The sequence below is a fragment of the Brassica rapa genome, chromosome A02, assembly GCF_000309985.2.
Source record: "Brassica rapa cultivar Chiifu-401-42 chromosome A02, CAAS_Brap_v3.01, whole genome shotgun sequence".
In the NCBI taxonomy this organism is placed as follows: Eukaryota; Viridiplantae; Streptophyta; class Magnoliopsida; order Brassicales; family Brassicaceae; genus Brassica; species Brassica rapa.
In genome coordinates this window covers 12470748-12480599 of record NC_024796.2, presented here as the reverse complement: position 1 = coordinate 12480599, position 9852 = coordinate 12470748, and positions in this window count along the sequence as shown.

The following is a 9852-nucleotide window of genomic DNA, read 5'->3' as shown; positions in this document are numbered from 1 at the left end:
AATCTTTAAAATGGAGAAGAATATAATATTTTGGTTCATCGAATATCAGTTTTTTATATCCAATAAACATTAGTAGTTCCAGCGTATACAAGAGCAATTTTATTTTTAAGATTAAATACTTTCAAATTTGAGGATGTTCTTCTCTCATATTAAATCTAAAATTTGACCTTAAAATATATATTTGCATTTAATTTTCAATACTGATCAAAGTTTTAAGAACTTTATAAATATTAAAACTTACATCACCACTAATAATAGTAAATGATAATTCTTATGATAATTAATCCAAGAATTTATTCCTCCTGCTTAGAGCAGAACATCGACCTTCTTCTCAAGCTTAAATGATTTCCGGCAGAGCCGTCTCAAATTATTTCAGACTCCGTTCAAAAAATATTAACCGTATATTTAAAAATTCATATATTTGTTTGATTTATTTATTTAGTTCTAAGTTTTAAACTTAGCAACATATCTAAAAATTTAGGGGTTTTTACCATAATTTATCTATAATATTAAAAAATTATTAATTTTTTATTTTTTATATATGGGGCATGTTCAACCGCTTCACTTGCACGTGTTGTTAGTTGACCTTGATATCCAACTTCCGAACAGGTTTTCCTCTAACCTTCAGATAAAATGGAAAACTTCTACTAAATTGATATTTTACTATATTTTAGGATATTGAAGAATTTAACATATTTTCTTACTACAAGAGCTTATAAAAAAAGTTCATAAACCCTATAACAAGGGATGATTGTCCACAACTTCGATTATAGAGTTAGACAGCTGAAACTAGGGTTACTAGACCTATAAGTTGTAGTTCATGTTCTAAAGACGAGAGCATCTCCGACTGTCTTTTATCTCTTTATTCTTAAAGAGTTTTTTAGTCCAACAACCCTTTATCCCTTTATTTTTTAAAGAGATGATCCGTACACCTTCAAATATAAAGGTCACTATTCAGATACTATTCACTTTTCACTTTAGTCCCTATAATTATATATGTCTCACAATTGCATGATAACTTTTTATATATCATAGTACTTATCATTATAATTTCTTAAAATTATTTCAATTTAAAATACATTATTAACATTTTATACTATTTATAGTTATATTTGACTATATATTATTATTTATTTTCAAAAATACTTTATTTAATATCTATTAATTAGTATGTTTTATTGATTTTGAAAAGTTTAATGATTATATTTAGTTATTATACAATTGAGGACTAAAATGTAATATATTAAGAAAATTAAATTATATAAAGGGTCACCCTTGAAGAACCATCTCTCTATGATTAAGGAGTCTCATCCTTGGCCAAACTTTGCAACGAAATTGGAGAGGATAGAGACTCTGCCAATATGCTTACCGGAATTCAAGATCACTTATATTCCATGAGCGCAAAATCAGATTTTTGACTCTTTAGATAGGGTTGCGAGGTCTTTCTATTGAGAACTTTGTTTTATTGGTCCTTCTATAACGGTGTAGTTATTCAGGTTACACTTTTTTTTTTGACATTGAAAGCTCCATATTTTTTATTACGATGGTTCCAACCAAGTGGTGTCGAGCACCAGCCAAGTTGGGACCTCAGGAAGTACATGGGAAAAACAAAAGCCGCGAGAACGAGCACCTTTCGCAAGGCAATCGGCTCAGAGTTTCTTTAAACGTGAAACAAAAGAGATGGAGCAAAATTGAAACATAGAACGAAGGTTAAGAAACTCATCAAACTCAGCCATAAGACTTGGCCATTCTTCTTCTTCCTCAATCAGCCTAACCAGCTGCAAGCAGTCTGATTCAAAAGCCATCGAGACGTGACCAAGAGATAGCGAAGACTTCATACCCCACAGCAAAGTTGCGAACTCTGCATGTAGGGGAGACAACACACGGTTACTAGCAATTGAACTGAACATTGTACTCCCATCTTCATTCTCCATCACGAAACCACCACCGTAACGGGCGTCATCTTCCTTCCATGATGCGTCTATCCTGCAAAAAGGCCTCCGTGGAAGTATATATTGCGGCTCCGGAATCTGCGAGCACTCATTCACCTCTGGTGCTTCCGGGATAATTTGCGCCACACACCAGCTAGTCGTCTCTGAAACTGCAGACTGCAACACCTCCAGTGGCGAGATGTCCTTGTTGCTAAAGACCTTCTCATTTGAGCTTTCCATAGGAACCAGAGGATCCAAGGGATACGAGCTTTGCACTCCTCTGTGCTATGGCGTTTGTGGATCCTATTGAGTAGGAAGTCGAATTTTCCGTATATGGAGGAGCTCGGGAACTCTCCCAGATCGGTGGGTAGTGCCGCAAGGGACCAGGTCTGGGTGGCCATATGGCACTCAAATAGCATATGGTTTATAGTATCTTCATATTTCCCGCATCTTGGACATGTCCGATCAGGATGGCAGTGCCGGTCAGCCAAACAACTGCAGTCGGGAACACAGTTAGTCAGGGCTTGCCACATGAAGTGCTTTACTTTTGGCACAGTTTTGCTCGCCAACACCTGTTGAGTTAAACCGGTAATGCTAGGTTCTGAGCAGTTTTCTGTAGGAAGTTCCTCTGTCAGTCGACACATCTCATCATATCCAGTTTTGACGGAGTACATTCCGGATTTCGTATGAACCCAGCAGTAGCTATTTACCCTGAAAGATTTGCTAATCCGCAGGCTACCTATCAATGGGATATCTTCAGGGACAATCAAAGTTTTCAACAAATCCAAGTTCCAATTCTTGGAGTTGCGATCGACGAGCTCATGGACGAGTAAATTTGGTTTTTGGATCGGGCTTACCCCAGTAGGCGGACGTGGGGGGGGGCTTGTAGGAAGCCATGACTCGTCCCAGACTCTAGTATTATAGCCAGAGCCTATAGCCTTTCTCAGCCCCGACTTCAGGAGGCGTTTTGCTGCCATCAAACTGCGCCATATGTAAGATGGTGAACTTGCTTCTCGACATCAATCGGATTTGTATTGCGCTAATATCTTCGTTTCAGTACTTTAGCCAATAGGGACGTCGGGTATTGTACGAGGCGCCACAGCTGCTTGGCCAGCAGGGCAATGTTGAAATTCTTTAAATCTCGAAATCCCAAACCTACCTTGTCTTTCGGTATACAGATTTTATTCCATGCGATCCAGTGTAGGCCGCCATTATTTTGCTTGGTACTCCACCAGAACCATGCGATTGCACTAGACATTTTTTTAATAATGTCTTGAGGAAGTAGGAAGCATGACATAACATAAGAGGGAAGTGCCTGCGCCACCCATTTGATCAAAACCTCATTTCCGCCTTTTGAAAGTAGTTTCGCAGACCAAGAATTCAGATGATCCAAAGGGCGTTCCTGTATAAAAGAAAATACCTGTCTCTTGGAGCCACAAATCTTCTCCGGTAGTCCCAGATAGATGCCCATACCTCCCTCGCGAGATATACCCAGAGCTTTTTTTTTTCAGTTTTGAGTTCCGTAGGGACCTTGCTGCCGAAGAAAACGGAGGATTTGGCAGCGTTTAACTGTTGTGCTGATGCTCTCTCGTATTCACTAATGATTTTCATGAGTTCCCGACATTGTTGAGGTTCTGCTTTACAGAAGAAGAGGCTGTCATCCGCAAACAGGAGATGCGAGAAAGGAGGGCTATCTCTCGCAATTTTTAGGCCGGTGAGTCTGCCCTCTCTTTCTGCTCCATGTATTTGGGATATAAGCGCCTCTGTCAGGATAATGAACATGAATGGAGAGAGTGGGTCACCCTGTCGGATACCTCTGGTTGGGATTATGTTACCTTTCGGTTCTCCATTGATGAGTACATTGTATGATACTGAAGAAATACATACATGTATCCAGGAGATCCATCGCTCACAAAATCCCAGTTTGTGCATAAGTGCTTCTAAGGATGTTCATTCCACCCTGTCTTAGGCTTTACTCATATTGGTCATGATGGCGACAAATTTAGTCTTGCAGCTTTGGTTAGTCCGTAGAGTATGAAACACTTCTTGTGCGACTAGGATATTATCTGTGATGAGTCGCTTAGCTACAAAGACCGATTGGGTCTCCAAAATCAAAGTCGGGAGGAAGCGTTTGAGTCGATTGCTGAGGATCTTCGAAACATTTTTATAGCTTACATTACACAAGCTTATGGGGTGGAACTCCGTCATCTCGCATGGTCTATCTGTCTTTGGGATTAGGCAGATGTTTGTTTGGTTCAGTCTCGCATCCAATGTGTCTGACGAGAAGAAATCTTTCACCGTACGGAAGATCTCCCATGCGGTGATTCCCCAGAATTTTTGATAGAACAAGCTCGTCATCCCATCAGGGCCATGTGCCTTCTCCGGATTAATATCGAATAGAGCTTTTTCAATTTCCTCATCTGATGGGGCACTATTAAGCGTCTCATTACACCGTGTAGTAACTTTCTCGGTAACATACCGGAGGGCTTCATCAAAAATTTTGGGGCTTGATGTGGTAAAGAGAACTTGGAAGTATTCTGCTGCAACCCGTTCAATATCCTCTTCACACTCAGCCATCCTCCCTGGGGGTTTTTAGTTTGGTAAGCCATTCAGGCTACGCTTAAGTTTGAGTAATAAAATCTATTCTTTTATTTTTTTTTATTTTAAGTGGATCTTTCTTTTAAAATAAAGAGGATTGTTGGAGATGCTCTGAACAAACCAATACTTTTGATCCTTGTTTCTAGTTCAAATACTCAGCTTTCCGTTTATGTTGTATTACAAAGAGCTCTGTTTTATTTTATTCTAACAATAACAGAAAAACTAAATTATATCATAAATAACAAATAAATACTAAATTACTCAAATGAGTTTTCTAGTGTTTTTATATATGATCAATTTATGAATTTTAAAATGATATGTTAATTTAGTTATATGTTAGTTATGAACTAAATCAATATTTTTACATGTGAAATCTTAATGAGATAAAATTATAGAAACTAAAATTTTCAAAACAAAATTCACAGCTATTGGTGGTTTATTTTTTTGTGAAAGAAAGAAAATAAAGGAGGAAGAGTCCTCGACCCAGAACAAATGGTACTTATTTTCCCATTTCTCATGTCGGTTCAACAAACTTCCAGAACCAAGGGTCTTTGAGCTTCCTATCCAGCCTTGCGACGTAAGCAAGAATAAATTCAAATGGCCAGCTAAAGGAACCGGGGTTGATCAAAAACATGTGCCGCGAGTATAAAGAAACTGGTAGATTAACACAGTTATTTGAAAAACAGATAATTATAAAGATTAAAATATAAAACCTTAAATGCAAGGTGTCAAGAAACTGGTAGATTAAAACAGTTATTTGGAAAACAGATAATTACAAAGATTAAAATATAAAACCTTAAATGTAAGGTTTTGAATAATGAAATTTTAAACATAAAGCTTCATTATTCAAAACTTTAAAATTTGAGATTTTAAAGTACATAAGGTTTAATGGTTTTTTTTTAGAGATGCTTTTAGTTGGTAATAATAAAGATTCTTTTACGCCAATACAATTCTTTCTTTCCTGATGCGACAACTCAGTATTTTGGTGGATCCCACTTTTAAAAAGTGTGAAAAAGTGGCAAGTCTTCGGCTCGAATCCGAGTTATTGAGATATAAACACCAACATTTTTACCACTAAACTAAAAGATACTTTATACATTGATGGCCGAAACTAATATATATTTATGAAGGTCAGAAATCTTTGCTTCTTCGGTTTTTTCTGTGGACCGGGCCTACAAGTGTATTATGAGTTTCATTTTTAAATGAGGTTCATCACGTTATATGTAAATTATAGTTTTTCCATATTGTAAAATGTCTTCGCTTAACATGAGTTAGGGTTCTTTTCATCATTGTTTCAGACAAGTCTGAGTTACAGAGTTGCGCTGTGTATCTGTTCGTAATCTAGTTTTTCACCGGTGAACTCTTCATCTCCCCATCTTAAATCGCTTGATCTTAAATGTTCCTGAGTTGTAGCTTTTCTGTAACCCATATATATATATGATTCTCATCTTTGATGAACCCAATCTGCATCTCCACAAAACTCATTGATTCCTCTAGCTTTAACGATCTTCTAGAAATGTATCTCTGCCTCTCAAGTTCCTCAAACCGGCGTTCCCGGCATTCGTCACTCAACCTTCGAGTCTCTCCGTGTTGGTCGTGGTAGTCAAAGCATAGCCTCTAACCTCCTCGCTTATGAGATTCCCTAAACTTTAAGAAAGACAATGAGTTTATGGGAATCACAGTTCTCTTCCTTGATGAAAAGGTAGTTAATCTTCGATTTATCACACTTATTTAATATAATTGTTTTTAATTGATTTCCTGATTCTTTGTTAAAAAATATTATTTGCACATTCCGTGATTCATGGATTTATTCCCGCCGGACGTACTAATCATTACATGCCATCTTTGAAAGCCGGTTCCATTGTGAAAGTCGATCGTTTTGAGGTTGCTAGATGCTCAAGCATGTACAAGATAATTGATCATCCATTTCTCATTTGTTTCATCTCACCAACTAATATTGATGAAGTCATCACAGGTGCTCCTGAGATCAATCTCCAATCATAATTACATTGTTTGACAATTTCTAAGTGATTGTGAACATAAACCTAGAACTCTCAGGTATATTATCATATTGCATATGGGTTTATAATATGTTTCGTTATCATAATTCATAACGGATAATTAAACTCGCAGATGTGGTTGGAAAAATCCGGTCTGTCCAAGGCTATGACCTTAGCAAAGAAACAACTCGAGTCGTTATCCGTCTCGTCATTGATCCGTAAGAAATAATCAACACACAATTCCCTTTATATTATAATCTATATTGTGCTAACATCAATAATCAAAAATATTTCCTACCCAAATTATGTGGTCGTCTATTTATCTCTCTTACTTATCAAACAAATTTTGCACAAACTTTTATTTTACAGCTTAAAAGAAACCACAACAACCCAAACAATCAAAACACCAAAAACTAGAATTCCAAAAAAGGACGAATCATTAATGACCACCTCTCTTTTTTGTCTAATCTTAGAAATAAACTTCAAAACAAATATATCAAACCAATCACCTCAACTAAAACTCAACGACACATATACATCGAGTCTGCTAAACAAATACAAACTATACGGTCAACTATTTAACAATTTACAAACTTACTTTTGTAACGACAGATACATCGAGTCGGCTAAACAAATACAAACTACACGGGCAGCTATTTAACAATTTACAAACTTACTTTCGCAACGAAAAAAACGAAGACGACATCCAAGATCAGTGAAATTACCTAAACAAAAAAAGCAGAGTAAGTTATGAACTCTGATAAATACAACTAACAATGATTTTTGTTTACATATTACCCATCAAATAAATGATAAACAAATACAACCACAACATGAGATACAAGAGACAATCCCGATAGACACAAAGGCGGCAACAACAGCTCCACCTGCTCACTACTCTTGTCTTATAAAAATGGCTTACATGTCCAATGTCAATAGGCCAATGCTATTGTCTTCTTATGAGAAATACATATTCGTTTAAAACTCATTAAAACCCAAATACTCAGAAATGTCACTCATTTTATAGTTATTTCTAGAAGTCTTCATGTATTTGTTTTAAAGGTCCGGTAAGAGCAACAAGTTTTAAAATAAAATAAAAAACATATAACAAACATAATAAGGATAATAAAAATTATTTCTTAATACACACAACTTACACAACTAAACTGGAGAAAAAATATCCAGAAACAAAAGGTACTCTCAACAAGTTTAATATAATTTATGTACTCTCAACAGTACAAAAAACAAATTAAAAAGACAAACAAACAATAAATCTCAGTGACACAGCAAACAACAACACAAACTATATCAATCACATTACTAACACAGTTCAGTCTTTCATAAGTGGAGAACAATGCATACACAGTTCATCATCACAAATCTGACTCTATAACAATAAAAAAACTTGAAAAACAACTCAAAACGCAAAATTCACAACTACAATAACCCTAGCAAATATTAAGATGAAACAAGAATTCTATCCAGAATTCCGCGCTTGCGCGGGGGCAATGCCTCTAGTAATAATAATAATAATAGAGATTCAATCCATGTTTGAGCACAAAAGCAAAGATATTACTAGACCATTAACTTTTGGGTAAAAATTAAATAGCCAAGCCGAGAATAAAAAATGAAGGGAAACTTAACCTACAGTGAAACTTCTATAAATTAATAATGTTGAGACTACACCAAAACTATAATTTTTTTATTAATTTATAGAGATATTAATTTATCGATATACTAATTGAACCAAAAACTCAATTTGGGACTATAAAATTATATTATGTTATAGAGATTTTTAGTGTATATTAATTTTTTCTGGCAACAAACGGCTATTCTATTACTCAAACTTGGGGTGGCCTGGGTAACCAGACCGAAATAGAACAACCAACAAAGCACAAATACCTATGAAAAGAACGTGCATTCCTAGCTAATGAGTCAGCAATTCCATTTTGCACTGTTGGGAAGTACTCGATTTTGAAGTCCGGAAAACACATCTTGAGAAGTTGAATGACATGTAGCTCGGTTGAGAAATTTGGCCATGCTTGTGGATCCACTACTATTGCAATCAGGTCCTTGAAATCTGTCCCAAATCTCTGACATGTCGATTGCTGTAGCATGCTTTCCATTGCCCATCTTAAAGCTTCCAGTTCAAAGTGTAATGATGTCTCACGCCTCCTTAGATTCCTTGTCCCCATTAATTGGATATTCCCTCTATCATCCTTCCACACCCATCCAATTCCACTGAATTGATCCGTAGAGGTCCATGAACCATCCACCATACAAATATTTTCCAAGCTTAAGGCTTATGTGTCTTCACCCATTTGTGTCTGTGGAGGTGTATATTAATTTATAGAGTATTAATTTAAAGAAGTTATATTGTATATGGTAACATGGATAGAAACTTGACCCTCAGGTTTCGTTTCGGGTCTCTTAATTCGTAGGGACAATATTAAAAATATTTGACTGAGAGGAAAGTTAAGTTACCAATCCAGATTTTAGGGTAAAAATAGGTAGAGGCTCGGGGATTCGATGCCATATAAGAACTTTTCTTATACTTTAACTAAGAAAAGCTAAGAACCATTTCTTAATTAGGGTTCTTAACTTCGGCTAAGAGACGGTTTTTAGCTTTTTTTTTAGATTTTAACTAAGAAAAGCTAAGACCCGCTCTTAAATAAGAGATATAAGAGTCGTCTCTTAACCGAAAAGTGTAAAAAAGAAAAAAAAATATCAAATCATGAGTTAAGAATTCCGGCTAAGAAACTGGAGTTAATCATGCTGAGCTCGGTTTCTGAGTTAGCGGGTTCCAGATTTATTTGGACGATGTAGGATCTCCACTACTATGGTGATGGAGATCCCAGTCCTTTAAGTTTAAATGTTTCACATGGGAATGCAAGTGCCTCTCCAACCATACCCGCGGGATTGGTTGAGAATCAATCACCAAAATAAATAAATGTTAAAATTACCAATCGCTAAACACTCAGTTGTCATTTTTCTTTAATGAATGTTAGATTGGATTCAAGTAAGAAAAACTGTTTTTATTAAGACATCATCTTGATGCAAACCAGAGCTGCATCGCCTTCTCATATTTTCTATGAGTTCTTCCACGAACAGAGTCAACACGTTCTGTGTGTGCTTGTCATCAGGGGCGAAGCCACATCCAACACACTGGGTGCATGTGCACCCCGTATTTTTTCAATTTTTGTTTATTTTGTAAGGTAAAATGAACTATTAGATATGATAGAAAACTCTCTTTGTTGCACCCACTAATTTATTTTATACACACTTGATGCACCCAGTAATTTTATGTCTAGATTTGCTCCTGC